A 17,340-nucleotide genomic window follows, 5' to 3' on the forward strand; every position below is an offset into this window, starting at 1 on the left:
GTGAGAAAATATTATTTTACTGAAAGAGTATAGATACCTGGAACAAACTTCCACAGAGGTGGTTGGTAAATCTACAATACAGAATTTAAACACGCCTGGGATAAACATATATCTATCCTAAGATAATAAGAAAGAAAATACTAAAAGGGCAGACTAGATGGGCCCAGTGGTCTTTTTCTGCCGACAATCTTCCCAGAGCTGTGCGGGCTGTGGCTGCTGGAGAGGATGATGGCAGGGGGACACTGAGGGACACAGGGCACTGGAGGGACACTGAGCATCCCCCTGCCATCATCCTCTCCAGCAGCCACAGCCCATACGGCTCTGGGAGTCGGGTTGTGACATCACCATGTTATCCATGAAGTGATGCAGTAGAAAGTGCAGGGAAAAAAATCACTTAATGTGCATTTCCCGTAATAAGTGTATATTGGTGATTTGTATAACTTTTGGGGGGCAATACAATACTTTAATTCAAATTTTCGCCGACTTCTCCTTTAAATTTCAAATCTGCATAACCAAGAAAATTAAAATGTGTCATGAAGGGAGGAGACGGTCCCATCTAGAAGTGGTTAAATCTTTCTGGTTACTGTAGGCAGCTAAGTTGTTTTTTTAGTTGGATTTTATAATACAGGACTTATTGCATCCTAAACCCTGACCACAACTAAAGCCGCAGTCAGTGCATATCGTACCCTTTTGCAGACGGGTATGTGGGACAGTCTTTCAAAAAGTTGGCAAGTATGATGTACATGATTGCACACTGTGGAGCAGGACCCCTTATAGATGCCCCCCGTCTGTGCAGTCCCCTTATAGATGCCCCCCCCTGTTTAGTTCACCTTATAGTTGGCCTCTCTGTAGTCCCCCTTATAGATGCCCCCCCTCTGTTTATTCTGTCATTACCACAGCTGATTCAGGAGAATGACAGGAGGTAGTGAGGGGAGAGGGCTCGGTGATACTGGGCCCCTAGAGGCGCTGTAGCTGTGGAGTATGACAGGTATGCAGTATTTCTATTTCTGTCTATGGACGGGTGGGGGGGGGGCGGTCGGGATTGACTTATAATTCTTCTGTCAGGCAGTGTCCTAAGCGTTGCTTAACCTTACAATCAGTCCCTGTTGCAGGAAATTTTATTGAAAGGTTTTCTATATATGTTATATTGTACTAATATCTTTATCTTCTTCAGGTCACTATCTGAATATTGATCCCTATAACATGTAGTAAATAGCAATTTTGTTGAAATGATTGAATATATTCCCTGCTACTTCAGTGAAAGTATAGAAAAGTGATACATTGACATTCTGCTCCCTCTGGTTACTGAGGCATGTAGTGAGCCAGAGATCCATCCTAGTCATGTTGAAATCTCCCTAGGCTAGGTTTGATGTTCTGCATTGTGGCTTCTACTCTTGGCTGAGCTCATGAAGCGTTAAACATCACCACAGGAACTGAAAAAATATATCATTCCCAAAGTAACCACACTGTGACTTATTACTTCAATGATATTTTGGGGATTTATATTCCATATTTGTCATATTTCTGCCTGTTTGATAATTTATGTCACACTATCTATAAGACATGAGGAAAATCCCTGTAAATGAGGTGATTCTTAGGTGTACTGTTCCCAGGATTTATAGTCAAATATATGCTGTATATATTCTCCTAAGAACAGCCATTAATAATGCTATCTGATCCAGTATTGCTCAGTGGACACTTAAGGCCACATTCACATGTCCGTAAATTTTGGCGGAACTTACGGACAATGAAGGCCTGCAATGGAGAGGTTCCCTGCCTGGCATGATGTATCAATACCATGCCACGTGCAGGGAAAATGTTTGAATCTTCACTCCAGTTTAGTGACAAAGGCCGCAGAGATTCAAACAGCTTCCCCGCTGCCGGCATGATATTAATACAGTACATTATGCCAGGCTGTAACTAAATATGTACTAAATCTATTTATATATATATTTTATCAAGCTTACAGACTGTTGGATTAAAAAGTGCCAAGAACTTGAAATTCCTATAAGTCCAAATTTCAGCCTAATAAACATTTTGGGTGATGCCTATGAAATTCGCCAGTGGAATACAGATGGCCTACCTCGAGATCATGTCTCAACTGAAAATGGTATCCTGGTGACTCGTGAAGGCGTTGGCCCCTAATGATCGACCCACAAGATCAGGTACGATTATCTCCATCATCCCTCTTGCAACAAACATGCATATTTTGCCAATATGAGCACAGATGGTTATGGGGACTTCAGAAAAAATGCTGTCATATCATAGTTATCTAATTTATATGACCAGCTTAAAGGGGTAGGTCACAAGTTTTTTTTTTTCTTTCAAATCAACTGGTGCCAAAAGTGCCAGAGATTTGTAATTTACTTCTATTAAAAAATCTCAAGTCTCCGAATACATATCATCTACTGTATGTCCTACAGGAAGTGGTGTATTCTTTCCAGTCTGGATAGCAGGAAAGGTTTTTTATGGGATTTGCTTCTATTCTGGACAGTTCCTGTCACGGACAGAGGTGGCAACAGAGAGCACTGTGTCAGACTGGAAAGAATACACCACTTCTTGAAGCTGATAAGTCCTAGTAGACTGGAGATTTTTGAATAGAAGTAAATTACAAATGTATGGCTTTTTTTCTGGCTCCAGTTGATTTAAAAAAAAAAAAAAAAAAAAGAAAAAAAAGAAAGGTAAACTACCCCTTTAAGATATATTGGAAATGGTGTCATGTGGTTTTTCAAGTTTTAGCATATCATTTAGTTTACATGCTTATACTTATCACAGATAGTATTTTTATTTTAAATATTGATCCTGTAACTCTGTAGCTCAATCAACCACAGGGCATCAAACACTGAGCATTCAGGCTCGGAGAATGTTGCCGAAACAAACTGTATGACAGGTCTGCTCAACACTACTTGTAACACCGGATGTCAATAACCAACATTGTCCTGCCTGCTCTGGCACTCACAGCCACTGTCAATCCGTACACTGCACCACTCACCGAGCAAAGTCAAGTAGTAATGATCAGTAAGGAACAGACACTGCGGAGTGTAGCTGAGTGAGGCTGCCTGTTTTAGGCCTTACTAAAGGTCTCAGCACCCAAGGAGCTATCACTTTAGCAATACTTAGTGAGAAGAGAAGAAAAAAGAATTGTGTGTTAACTTGATCACAATGACGTGTTTAATGGTGCGTTTACACTGACAGATCTTTATCTGACAGATCTTTAAAGCTAAAGTCAGGAACAGACTATAAACAGGGAACAGGTCATAAAGGAAGGACTACGATTTATCCCCTTTTCAAATCCATTCCTGGCTTTGGCTTCCAAAATCTGTCAGATAAATCTCTCTGTGTAAACGCACCATTACTCAACATTGAAATTGACTTAAATAATTGACCTTAAATAGCATTCTAATTGACATACCTCCCTGACACAGTGGTTGTGTCAGGGGCAGTGGAGGAGGAGATGTGTATCGTCATCTGGTCCTCCACAGGCAGCCATATAGAAGCTGTCTGGCTGCGTTCAGAGATGGGGACCGAGTTGGGGCAGAGCAGCATTGTTACAGTGAACAGGGTTCCCAATATGAGATATACCCGCTATAATATTTTTGTAAAAAAAAACAACAACAAATCACATATTTAAATAAAAGGTATATGTATATCAGCCAACTCCTTTGACTAGTTCATGATTGAACCCAAATCTTTATACTAGGCAAATCGTTGGATCAGAAACAAAGAAACCAAGAATGGCTTGAAAATCATTAAGCTCACCGATGCTGGTTTCCTTCGGACTCTGGAGAATGCCATCAGACTCGGTCTGCCTGTGCTATTAGAAGAAGTAAGTACTTTCATCATACATGCTTTTATTTGACCTTATCTGAAATTGTTTACTTATCCTTTGGTAGGGTGCGTTCACCGCTGCGTGTATGGGACCCATTCAAATTCACAGTACTGGATTTGCAGTGGATTTCGCTGCTAACTCGCAGCATCAAATCCGGTAGGTGTGAACAGGTGCGTTCACAGGTACAGGATCTGCAGCAGATTTGATGGCGCAGATTTGAATCTGCAGATTCAAAGCAAATCAATTTTAGGCCATCAAATCTGCTGCGAATCTGCTGCAGATTCAAATCTGCGTTATCAAATCTGCTGCAGATCCTGTACCTGTGAACGCACCTGTTCACACCTACCGGATTTGATGCTGCGAGTTAGCAGTGAAATCCACTGCAAATCCAGTACTGTGAATTTGAATGGGTCCCATACACGCAGCGGATCCGCTGCATGTATGGGACCCGGCCCCTGTAACCCCCGCACCGCTGGCCGAAAGCCTGCCCGCCCACAGCCCTGGCCCCCCATCCCCCCGCACCGCTGGCCGCACCGAGCATACATTACCAGCTCGGCACCGCGTCTGTGTGAAGCTCCCTGCTCTCTCGCTCCTCTTCAGCCAATCAGTGCACGGCAGCCCTGATTGGCTGAAGAGGATCGTGGGAAGCCGGGAGCCTGAATCAAGCCGCGGCTCTGAGCTGGTAATGTATGCTCGGGGCAGCCAGCGGTGCGGGCGGACGGGGGGCCTGGGCTGCGGGTGGGCAGGCCTTCGGCCGGCGGCAGGAGGTTAAAGGGGCCGGGTCCCTTACACGCAGTGGATCCGCTGCGTGTATGGGACCCATTCAAATTCACAGTACTGGTTCTAACTGGTTGCTAACTTGCAGCGTCAAATCCGCTGCGGATACGGTAGGTGTGAACGTACCCTTAAACAGTTTCTCCAGGATTGGGAAAAAAGGATGTTATAGACCCAGTACTACATCTGTCTGTTTATTGGCCGTGTATGTTATTACATCTTATGACTATTTAAGTACATACTAGATAAGTATTATCTTGTATAAGAATAAAATCTAAACAATGTGGAGAAGACCTTTGTCTCACTTTGTTCTAGGTGTAACCAAAGGAGTCATCTAGGTATACGCATCAATGATCTGTCCTATAAGTAAATGGGCTGACCTCCCATACAGGGCACAGCCGCATGTACTTTATGGATGTGTATTTGAAAATATGTTGAAGGGCATCAGTGCTTTTGCCAGTCCTGTTCATCCCCTACCTTTTTCCTATAACATATTAAATCAATGTTTATTGCTGGAAAACCCCATATTGGGTAGGCCTAGTAGTAGATCAGCTCAAGGCTGTATTGATATTGTGCTGACAGCACAAGAAAGGGCTAGATAACTTTTTTAAGGTACATGTTATTAAGTTTAGCACAGGTCAGTTTTGTTCATACATGAAAAGAAATGAAGATAGATTGCTCAGAAAAGCTGATGTCATGTCATTCCTGGTGCTGTTTGATTTTCTTTTCCTATTGAAGATGTTAGAAGTTGAGTGCAGTAAAGCCCAGCCTGATTCAGGGAGAATTCAATGAGCAGTAATGGAAATGAATAGCACCAAGGCTTCTAATTGAATGTATTTGTTATTGCACTGAGTCTTGTAAAATCCCTAGTTGATAAGGATACCTTGCAGGACAGCATAGGTAATAGAAAGCCAGTCCCCAGGGGTCACCTTCATTTAAATTAGTATTCTGTGTCTTGCTTTTGCATATTCTCTTTTTAATCAGCCTTTATGTCTGACATAAAGTGCTAACGTTTATAAATTGCCTAATTTTGTCCTATTGGTTCAGCAAAGTAAACCATACATCAGTCACATGCACTCTAGTTCTTTTTACATTCAGCTAGTGCACTTTTATTCTACAGCATATCTTCGTATAGAAACATGGAAGCTTGTCAGCAGAAAAAGACCTACTGGTCCATCTAGTCTGCCCGTATATTATTTTCTTTTCTTATTATCTTAGGATAGATATATGTATACACCAGGTAGGTTTACATTCAGTTATTGTAGATTTACCTACCACATCTGCTGGAAGTTTGTTCCAAGCATCTACTACTCTTTCAGTAAAATATTTTCTCATGTTGCTTCTGATCTTTCCCCCAACTAACCTCTGACAACTAACGCTTTCCTCTTGAACCTTATTTAGTCCTTTAACATATTTAAAGGTTTTGAGCATGTTCCCCCTTTCCCTTATTTTCTCCAGACTATACAGATTAATATCCTTAAAGGGGTACTCTAGCGGGGGGGGGGGGGGCACTTTTTTGCTGGGATCGGGGAGGAGGTGGCTGAGGGAAAAGACGTCCACTCACCTCCCCGGTACCAGCGGCGGGTCCCGCATTGCGGCGCTCCGGTGCCCGATTCCCGGCCACTTCCGGGTGTCTGACGCGGGCCCATGACGTGATGTCTCAGGACCGCTCAGCCACTCAGTGAAGGAGGCGGGATCTGTTTCAAGTCCGCTTAGATCCCGCCTCTGTGACTGAGTGGCTGAGCAGACCTGAGACATATCGTCTCGGGCCCGCGTCAGACACCCAGAAGCGGAGCGCCGCGATGTGGGAGCCGCCACTGGAACCGGGGAGGTGAGTGGATGTCTTTTCCCTCTGCCACCTCCTCCCTGGTCCCAGCAAAAAAGTGCCCCCCCTCCCGCTGGAGTACCCCTTTAAGCCTTTCCTGCTATGTTGTATGTCTCACACACTTATGTAGCACGTCTTTCAGATCTCCCGAACTCACACAGTATTCCAGATGTGGTCTCACTAGAGCTCTATACAGCGGGATCACAATCTCCCTCTTACTACTCATTATACATCTAGCTATACTTCCAGTGGTGTAGCTACCATAGAGGCAGGGAAGGCAGTTGCTATGGGGCCTCTTGGGGGAGGGGGGCCCGATACACAGGGAAGATAAGAGCCTCCTGTGTCCTTTTGCTTAACTCCTTATGTATTGCAGTGTGTAAGTGACCCAGTGTTCTCTTACATGCTGCAAGACAAAAGGTAGTCTGCTCTTGCACCTAGTATATAACCATGAGGCTCCTAATAGGCTGTTATAGTTAAATACAGTGGATAGACAGAACAAGCAGACATTGGCTTTCTCCTCTCTCTATATACAGTATATATACATTGTATAGTGTGTAGGGGAGGGGGCCCCATACACTTTTTTGCTATGGGGCTCCATGAATCCTAGCTACGCCCCTGTATACAGCCTAGAATACCATTAGCTTTTCCTACTGCCTGGTTGCACTGGTGACTCATTTTAATCACTAACCCTAAATCCTTCTCTTCTGAAGTCTTTTCCAACACAGAACTTCTTATATGATCTTTATAGCCTATAGTCTGCAGATTCTTGAATCAAAGTATTGCCTTGATTTATAGTTAAGCTTTATTTCACCTTGAAGCCATTTAAAAATCTATGGTTGACCATACAAGATCATTTAGACATTTGTCAAAAAGAACTTTTTGACAAATCTATATATTAAAGTATAATGTACCTACTCGGATCAGTACACCAGGGGAAGGCAATCCTATAACCAGATTCAATTACCCACAGGATAACAAACATCATAGGGTTTAGGAAAAGAAACCCCTCTTCTCTTGGTTAGTGTAGTTTCAGTGGATGCAGACATCAGGTAGACACTAGCTATCCTATAATGTTTATTCAGTATAAAGTAAGGCATATCTCTGCAAGAAGTGAAGAAACAATCTGAAATCCCTAGATGATCACATACATCTACACTTCTGCCACCAGTGCCCTGAAAGTATACAGTCTGTCTACAAATTTCATGGCAGGTTGTCCGAGCTTTGACATAAAAGAGATCCTACTTAAATGACAGGAAGCTGACAGATAAGCAAAGAAAAATTTGAACACAGTTCTCATAGGGAATGCTGTGTTCTGCAAAAGGACAAGAATACAGGAAGCCTTCTTCTTGTGTATGAGACGTTGCCATGGAAATCCATGATATTGCAATGACATTACAGGCCTCCAATTCTTGGAGAAGTTGTAAAACCAATGCACACTCAAACAGATGTCTGATAAAGATAGACGCTGAGCCCCCAAAATACGCCACAATAAACCTCTGCTATCCCGCATGCAAGTCTGATTTTCTTCATCCTCTTTATAGGAACATAATCTACCATAACCCACCAGAACTATCAAGGACAGGATCTACACAGCTTATTGTTACTTGTCTTCCTAACCTCACCTCTGTCTTCTTTTACACCTACAACACAAATTTCTGTACATGAGTTCATTGTGTCCATTTACACATTTGATATGCAACCTAAAGAAGCAGATGCGCTGATCAATTATTTCTGTTGACACGTTGTAAGCATAGAAAAAGTTAATAAAAACTAAAGTGAGATGGGCATTTTTTTTATATTCGCATATGTGTACACATTATGACATTGTGGGATGTAATAGGAAATGTTTGGTTGTACAGTTTGGTTAACGTGTTCACATTTAATTCAAGTTGAAGGAAAACTTAGATCCCGCTCTGGAGCCAATTCTTCTGAAGCAGACCTTTGTGTCAGGTGGAAGAACACTTATTCGCCTTGGAGACTCTGACATCGATTATGACAAGAATTTTAGGTTCTATATGACAACTAAAATGCCCAATCCACACTATCTTCCCGAGGTAAGGAAATGCAGCTATTATGCATTCATCCGCTTGATGATAATTGAAAGTGGCTTGAGATGACTGTGTTGCAATATATCCTACAGGTCAAATCTTGCATCATGATAACTATAGCAAAGATCATAATAGAGTAAAAATATTATAATACATACTGTATGTTCTGAGAGGCAGTACTATATATATATATATATACATATATATATATATATATATATGTATATATACTGTAGTGAATATATACAGTATTTTCCGGCGTATAAGACTTTTTTCTAACCCAGGTAAATCTTCTCAAAAGTCAGGGGCCGTCTTATAGGGTGGGTGCTGAAAAACGTTGGAACCGAACTGGAGAATCTGTGGTTGCCGCATACGGTGGGGGAAGCTCAAAAACGGCCCCATATCCACAGTATGCAGCAATCTTATGAAGGGCAGAGCAAGCTGCAGGCGTCAGGAGTATGGAAAGAAGAGATACGATAGAGTGGCGCTGTGCTCAGGAAAACACACCTCTTTCACCCGTCTATTCTATCGGTATTACTGTACCTCCTTCTCTGCCTCTCAGATCTCACTACTATCTGTTGTTTTTTATTAATATTTATTTGGTGTACGTAGGAAGAGGGGTAAGCTTATACAGCAAGAGGACATTGTAACTTTCTATTGTGTGCAATGGTAAATTGGGCAATTTAGCACAAATGAAGTTCATCTTCACAGACACCAGCCGTTCTGTGACATGGCCAGGTTACAGAACGGCCAGTGTCTTATGCTGTGTGAATCCGGCCTAAAACAGCTAAACGATTGCAGGCTTATAGCTGTTTTAGTGTGATTCAGCAACTTCGCTCATCACTACATACCTATCCGTGCTCCCCGATGTCTTTTTTTTCCGGTCTCTAGTGTTCCCTGCAGCCGCCTCCAGCCCCCTAAGTCATTGGCTGTCACTGTCTCAGGAATGACAGCTCGCACAGCCAATCAATGACCCTGATGCTATACTGAGTCAATGAGTGATTGGCTGAGTGAGCTGTCACTCTCACATGAGAATGACAGCTCGCTCAGCCAATCACTGGCTGACTGAGACGGGACAGAGCCACGGCCAATTTATGTCACTACATTTTTAAATGTATATTTTATTGTGTGGCTGGCATCTTTACGAACTTGTTCCGAACCTTTAAAAGTTTGGAATGAATCTTAGTTTGTAAGATTTGGTTTGCTTATCTCTATTTGTTGCTCAGAAAATTAGCTGTGTCTGATCAAAATGTGCCCCATCGGAGGAAAAATAAACTGTGCACCTTTAATTTTTTTTGCTTTTGGTTTAATAGAAGGAACAATACTCTAAAATATTTTCAGATTTAAGCAATATAACACAAAACCTAAGTACAGTTCATTGCCCTTTAAAGATAATTACAGCTAGCCATTCTAAGTGCAGTTCAAAAGGTTTGGCCTGAATGTATCCAGTTACATCGGATGCAAGATAAAGTGATGGCGCTAAGCTGAATCCGTGCTGAGCTCTCTCTACCATCCATTGCTAAATATTCTTAGATCATCTACCCAAACAAAATGTCACTGTCAAATTAATTCTAACAGTTCTAACAAGCCTAGCTTAGCATTTGTGAAAATAAAAAGACATACAAAGACAGTGAAAGAAAAAGAAAATGAATCTTGTCCCAAGCCTGTAAAGTCATTGCTGCGTTCTTAACATAATAATCCTGTCACTGTGTTATTAAAGATAATTGATTTGAAAGATTATAGATATTTACTGCTGTTTGCAGCATTCGTTGCTCCACTGAGCTGTCAAATTGTTATATTTGTTAGCTAATATTCTTTCCCGAATAGATGTGCTGACCTTTTTTGTGGTGTTATACATGCTGGTAGACAAATGTTCACAATCCTCTAAAGTAGTTGAAAAGTTTATAAAAAGAAATTAAAATCTTCTGGTATTTGCCAATTTCAATAAATCTGAATAAATGTAATTTGTATAGTTATTATGTTTCCATTACTTATAGCTGTTGAAAATATCACAGTACAAAAGCATTCATACATAGAAAATCAACTGAATAGTCATAAAAATGTGATGTGACAGAGTTGTAAAGTTCTGTGGAATATAAAAAAAATATTATTATTTTGCTTTTGGTTCCTTAGGGTATGTTCACACAGCAAAAGTGGCAGAATTCTGCGTCGGATCTCTCCGCTGCAGAATCCCGCCTACCTCAGTGTCTCACAGTGTCTCTATGGAAGGGCTCATATGCCTCCGCGCCCGCAAAGAATTGATATGTTAATTCCGCTGCGTTTGCTCAGTGTGAACATACCCTTAGCGGGACAAAAAAGTTAGTGTCACTGTCACTTGAAAAATCTACACAGCTGTAAAGCCTAAATTCTGCAGTTTTCATAACTTACTTTATATGTCTTAGATGTCTTGGTGTTTGGTGGTTGTGCCACCTGGGTGGGAATTCTCATCTGCAGCGCCACTTAGCACTCTAGGCCCTGCCCCTCTTTGTAGAGAAGTCCTTATACAGAAAGGGAGCGACAAAGTCACTTGAAAGGGGTTGCCCTTTGGATTAATTTTTTTAGAAAAGTCCCTAGGTGCTGCCAAAATAAAAGATAACCCATACTCAACTGCCTTAACCCTCTGCTTGCAGTCAAGCCCAGTCCTCTCTTTCTCTTCCTGCTGTCAATGATGTGTTAAACATGCCAGAGCTGTCTGCTCAGCCAATCACTGGCTGCAGTGGTATCCTGTCGCTGGGGGCACAAAAATAATTTTTGTGCTACCTTAAAGAAAAATGAAAAACGAACACTTATTTCCTTTATTTTTAAATAAATATAAAAAGTCCTATATATCACATAAAAAACTATTTAAAAATTATTTAAAAAAGTAAACAAGAAGAAATGTTACTATTTACTAACTAAAACTGAAATGTGTTTTGAAGAGGAAACTTGTCCAGTTTATATGTGAGTAAAAAGAAATGAAATAAACGATTTGAGCTCTAAATATTGTTTTTCATACTTTACTTGTTGTTGTTGTCTAGGTGTGCATCAAGGTTACTATAATTAATTTCACTGTGACCAGATCTGGCCTCGAGGATCAGCTGCTCAGGTTAGATTTATCTACTTTATCTTGTAGATAGAAACAATTTATTTCTATAAATTTAAGTTTGCTAAAAAAATAAACATGTTACACAAAGTGATAATACATATCCCCTACAATATTAATTGTGTGTTGTTCTCTAATTTCATAAATCTTTGCATTTAAAAAGTAGTTTTATTTGGGCAGAAAAAAGAAGCAACATATTCAGATCTACTAACAGTAAGCCAGGGATATGTAAAGCATCCCTGGCTTACTGTCTCTGCCCCTCTCTTTCCATGGCACCCTTCGCAAAGACATCCCTGCTCCTTAGAAATACAGAATGGATTATCTGTGACAGAAACTCTATAGATATGTTACAGAAATGATAAGAATACAAGTATTATTGTTGTGTACAGTATCTTTATAATGTGGTTCGGCATTTTTCAGTGATGTTGTGCGTATTGAGAGACCGGATCTAGAGGAGCAAAGGAATCAACTTATTATTAGAATAAATTCTGACAAGAATCAACTTAAAGCAATAGAAGAGCGAATTTTAAAATTGCTATTTACATCTGAAGGAAATATTCTGGATAATGAAGAACTTATTAACACACTGCAGGAGTCCAAGGTCAGCAATTACCTTTAACCTTTTTAGTATTATTAGTTTAGTGCCTTGCATGTAATGTGTGGAATGTACCCTTTCTTTTAAGTCATGTGTAGGTTAAGGCACCAGCAGCTTACCCAGGTAACCTAATTCACCATATGCATTCAAGTCAGAATTATTATAAAAATTGATTGTGAACTGCTATGATGATAGGTTTGGTTTATGACACAGCCACTGGGTTCAGAGGAGAATGTCCTAAAGCAGAAGCATTTGAAACTAATTGTTGAGATAAAGATGTCACTTGTCTATCTACACCTAGCTACTCTTCCAGGTTTCCAGTGTCAATGCAGGTGTATGAAAGGTAGATAACCAACCTAAGGCTATGTTCGCACTATGTATGTGTGCGGCTGTATTTTTTATGCGTCTGGAAATGTGCGTCTGAAACTACGGCCGTGGGAAAAAATAGACATGCGGCTGAAAACATACGGTCATTTACTTGGAAATCTGGTTCAACTAAAAATAACAAATAAAATCTTTAGAAAGTGATGCAAACACCTCTGGATGCATCTGGGAAAGCAGAGAAACAGTTTACATGAATTGCTATTACCGGGGTTTGCGATCCTCTGCAGTAATGCCGATGCCTCTCATGGTTAATATATTTAATTAATAAAACACATTTTTGTTGTAATAAAGTCCCTTTCATTGTTCAATAATTACATTTAAACGAATCCATCATTTTGCAATTAAATATACTGTTAAAATAAATATATATATAAATATATTTATATATATATTTATTTTTTAACAGTATATTTAATTGCACAATAATGGATTCGTTTAAATTAAATTATTGAACAACGAAACTGATTTTATTACAACGAATAACGTTTTTTTTTTAAATAAATAAATAATAAAAAAAAAAAAAACGCATTGGGTCCCCCCTATTTTTATAACCAGCCGGGTTAAAAACCAAGCGACAGCAGCCTGGTAACACCAGGGTGGGAAGAGCCATTGGCCCTCCCCAGCCTAAATCTTACCAGCCTGCTGCCGCCCGGTCCAGGAGCGCCAATTTTGACGCTCCGGGACCACTGGCACCCGGCTCTTCCCAGTACCCCTGGTGGCATTGGGTACTGGGGTAATAATGGGGGTTAGTGTTAGCCATTTTATACCGGCTAACACTAGGCCCCAACTTAGTAATGGATTCCGTCTATTAGACGGCTTCCACTACTAAGTCTATAAAGTAAAGAAATAAAGACAACACACAAGTGAAAAATTTTTATTCAAATAAAAACACTCCTACACCCCTCATTGACCATTTTATTAAAAAAAAAACACCAAACAACCGCTGGTCATCGACGTAGTCCACGGAATCCGACGTAATCCACAGGATACCGATATCTGAAAAACAAAAAGGGAGAAACACACAAACAGGAGCACAACACCCATCATTGTGAGCGGTGTTGTGCACCTTACAGTATGCAGCATCTTTACAGATCGCTGCTTACAATCTGGCCCCCAAGGGGTTAAGGGAGGATGTATTGCATCCCCCTTAACCCCTTGGGGGCCAGACTGATGTCAGACTGCATCCATCCCAGCAAGGAAGGGGTTAAGTGACCCCCCTTCCTTGCTGGGAGGGGTGCAGTGCAGGGGGTGGGGAGAGCTCTATACTCACCCCGATGTGTCCTCTTCGCTGGTCCGCAGCACAATGAAGTCACTGTGCTGCGGACCCGCCAATTATACGTGCGCTGAGCCAATCAGCTGATCAGCTCAGCGCGCATATGATTCAAAATGTTTCTTCTAATAATGCTATTGTGATAACATAATTAGAAGAAACATTTGATGTTTTCATTAAAGTAAAGTGATGATCAGTACAGAATGCTCTATTGCCGGCATATGAATTAACGGCTTAATGGAGCTTCCTGTACTAATTATTATTTAATTAATAAAACACATTTTTGTTGTAATAAAATCAGTTTCGTTGTTCAATAATTTAATTTAAACAAATCCATCATTGTGCAATTAAATATACTGTCAAAAAATAAATATATATATATATATAAATATACATTTATTTATATATATATTTATTTTAACAGTATATTTAATTGCACAATGATGGATTCGTAAGAATTAAATTATTGAACAACGAAAGGGACTTTATTACAAAGAAAATGTGTTTTATTAATTTAATATATTAACTATTAGAGGCATCGGCATTCGGCATCATTGCCGGCTATTTTTGAAGTACTCTGTACGGACCGCCTGTCAATCCACGGCCGCATTTCCAGCAGCAAACAATGGTCTTGTTCATTTTTTTACGGGTCCGTTTACGATAGGGCTGTAGATTCATACATAGTGTGCACTGTGCAGCCGTATATCGTATACTTTCCAGCGTACGCATGAACCGGAAAAATACGGCCGATGATTTACCGCCCGCAATACAGCCGCACAGATACACAGTGTGAACCTAGCCTAAAAATGTACTGACAAAGGAATGTTGGCAAAAAAAAAAAACTAAAAGGAGCATTATATATAATAATAATAATAATAATAATAATAATATATAGTTGTAGTTCAAGACGATCCATGGAAAAAGCAAAGCAGAATATGTGCCAGTTTGTGATGCACTATACTGCACAGGGCATTGTGAGACACAATCTGCCGTCCTAACTGCTTTTTTCCCAAGGAAACACTGTGACAATAAGCAGAATATAGTAAGCCAGCACTGTATATCCCAGTGCTGGCTTACTGTAATGTGTGCATACTGTAGATTCCATGGGTTTGACCCAGTGCATTCCGTCCAGGGAATCTGCTAACAGTAAGCCAGGGATATAAGCATACTGTACCTGGCTTACTGTCTCTGCCCCTTTTTTTCCATGGCTCACTATAGGCGAATATTAATTCAGTGGAATACAGTTGCACAAATAGTTTGATTCACATAAGTAATGAGTACGGGGCACAGATTCATATTTTATTTTAGGTATGATTGTATTTCATTCATGAATGGTTTCTTTTCACAAAATTGCACATACTGTATCTTGTTACTCAACAATGGAAGTCTGTTATGCTAATTTTCAGTTTACAATTGTTGTATAAAGGATTGTGGAGCTCATAAGTGTATATGGAATCTGTGTGTTAAAGGAGAAGCTAAATTAAAGTATGTTATTGCAACATAAAAGTTATACAAATTCTCAATAGACACTTATTATGGGAAATGCACATATAGTGCTTTTCTCACTGCACTTACTACTGCATCAAGTCTTCAATTCCTTGATAAACCCCTTAAGGACGGGGCCCATTTTCGTTTTTGCGTTTTCGTTTTTCCTCCTTGTGTTTAAAAGGCCATAGCACTTGCATTTTTCCACCTAGAAACCCATATGAGCCCTTATTTTTTGCAACACTAATTGTACTTTGCAATGGCAGACTGAATTTTTGCATAAAGTACACTACGAAACCAGAAAAAAATTCAAAGTGTGGTGAAATTGAAAAAAAAACGCATTTCTTTTATTTGGGGGAACTGTGTTTTTACGCCATTCGCCCTGGGGTAAAACTGACTTGTTATGCATGTTCCTCAAGTCGTTACGATTAAAACGATATGTAACATGTATAACTTATATTGTATCTGATGGCCTGTAAAAATTCAAACCATTGTTAACAAATATACGTTCCTTAAACTCGCTCCATTCCCAGGCTTATAGCGCTTTTATCCTTTGGTCTATGGGGCTGTGTCAGGTGTCATTTTTTGCGCCATGATGTGTTATTTCTATCGTTACCTTGATTGCACATATACGACTTTTTGATCGCTTTTTATTACATTTTTTCTGGATTTGATGCGACCAAAAATGCGCAATTTTGCACCTTGGGATTTTTTTGCGCTGACGCCGTTTACCGTGCGAGATCAGGAATGTGATTAATTAATAGTTTGGGCGATTACGCACGTGCGATACCAAACATGTTTATTTATTTATTTATTTGTTTACTTTTATTTAAAACCTGGGAAAAGGGGGGTGATTCAGACTTTTATTGGGGGAGGGGGCTTTTTACTATAAACAACACTTTTTTTTTTTTTTTTTTTTACACTTATACTAGAAGCCCCCATGGGGGACTTCTAGTATATATACTTTGATCTCTCATTGAGATCTCTGCAGCATAGATATGCTGCAGAGATCAATGAGATAGGCACTCGTTTACTTTCGGCTGCTGCAGCCGGAAGTAAACGAGTGCCGAGTCGGGACGGCGCCATCTTGGACGAGTCCCCGGCCGGCATCAGTAACGGAGATCGCTCCCCCACTAGACACCAGGGGAGGGTTGCCTCCGATAATCGGAGGCAGCTGTCAACTTTTGCTCAGCCAATCGCGGCTGAGCACAGTTATGACGCGGCTGAGCACAGTTATGACGTGGTGGAGGGGGGGGCGGCGGCAGCGATTCGGCCGTCCGTCCAAAGATGACGTTTGGCACAAGATGGCGGACGGGCTCGACACGGATCAGGTAATGTATAATGCACCACACACTTCCGGGTACACGGGTGGGTGGTGGGACACGGGAAGGGGGCGATTCACAGACATAACATACATTACAAAGTTGTATAACTTTGTAATGTGTGTTATTCTGTGAATAATTTTTTAGCGCCACACTACCCCTTTAACCCCTTAGCGACCCATGACGTATCTGATACGTCATGGTGCCACGGGGGTGTTCAGAGAAGGGTCCCACCGGGACCCCGCTCTGCACGGCACCGCTCCCGGCTGCAATCTGCAGTCGGGCAGTGCCTCAGTGTCTAGTGGGTCGGATCTCCCCCCCGCGATGCGATCGCGGGGGGGAGATCCATTCTTCTGCCTGTGCCGGGCCTCAGTGTTGCGCTGACGCTAATCCCGGCTCGGCAATAGATTGCTGTGGCCTGCAGCAGGCCATAGCAATCTATCACCGATATGATGGATCATTGCTGTGATCAGTGCTGTCTAATACAAGTCCCCCTAGGGGGGCTTCTAGTTTATGTAAAAAAAAAAAAGTAAAAAAGTGTTTTTATTAATAAAAATCCCCTCCCCTAATAAAAGTCTAAAATCACCCCCCCTTTTCCCATTTTATAAATATTAAATTATTAAATAAACAAATATTTTTGGTATCGCCGCGCACGTAATCGCCCGAACTATTAATTAATCACATTACTGATTACATTACAAAGTGCAAAATTGCGCATTTTTTGGT

General features: G+C 40.8%; 1 pseudogene; it reads left to right on the forward strand.

The window, feature by feature from the left end:
* The first annotated feature begins 1,962 nt into the window (after nt 1–1,962).
* Nucleotides 1,963–17,340, forward strand: part of LOC138775158 (dynein axonemal heavy chain 6-like) — a 31,622-nt pseudogene continuing 16,244 nt past the window's right edge.

This window comes from Dendropsophus ebraccatus, unplaced genomic scaffold (assembly GCF_027789765.1).
Source record: "Dendropsophus ebraccatus isolate aDenEbr1 unplaced genomic scaffold, aDenEbr1.pat pat_scaffold_1389_ctg1, whole genome shotgun sequence".
Classification (NCBI taxonomy): domain Eukaryota; kingdom Metazoa; phylum Chordata; class Amphibia; order Anura; family Hylidae; genus Dendropsophus; species Dendropsophus ebraccatus.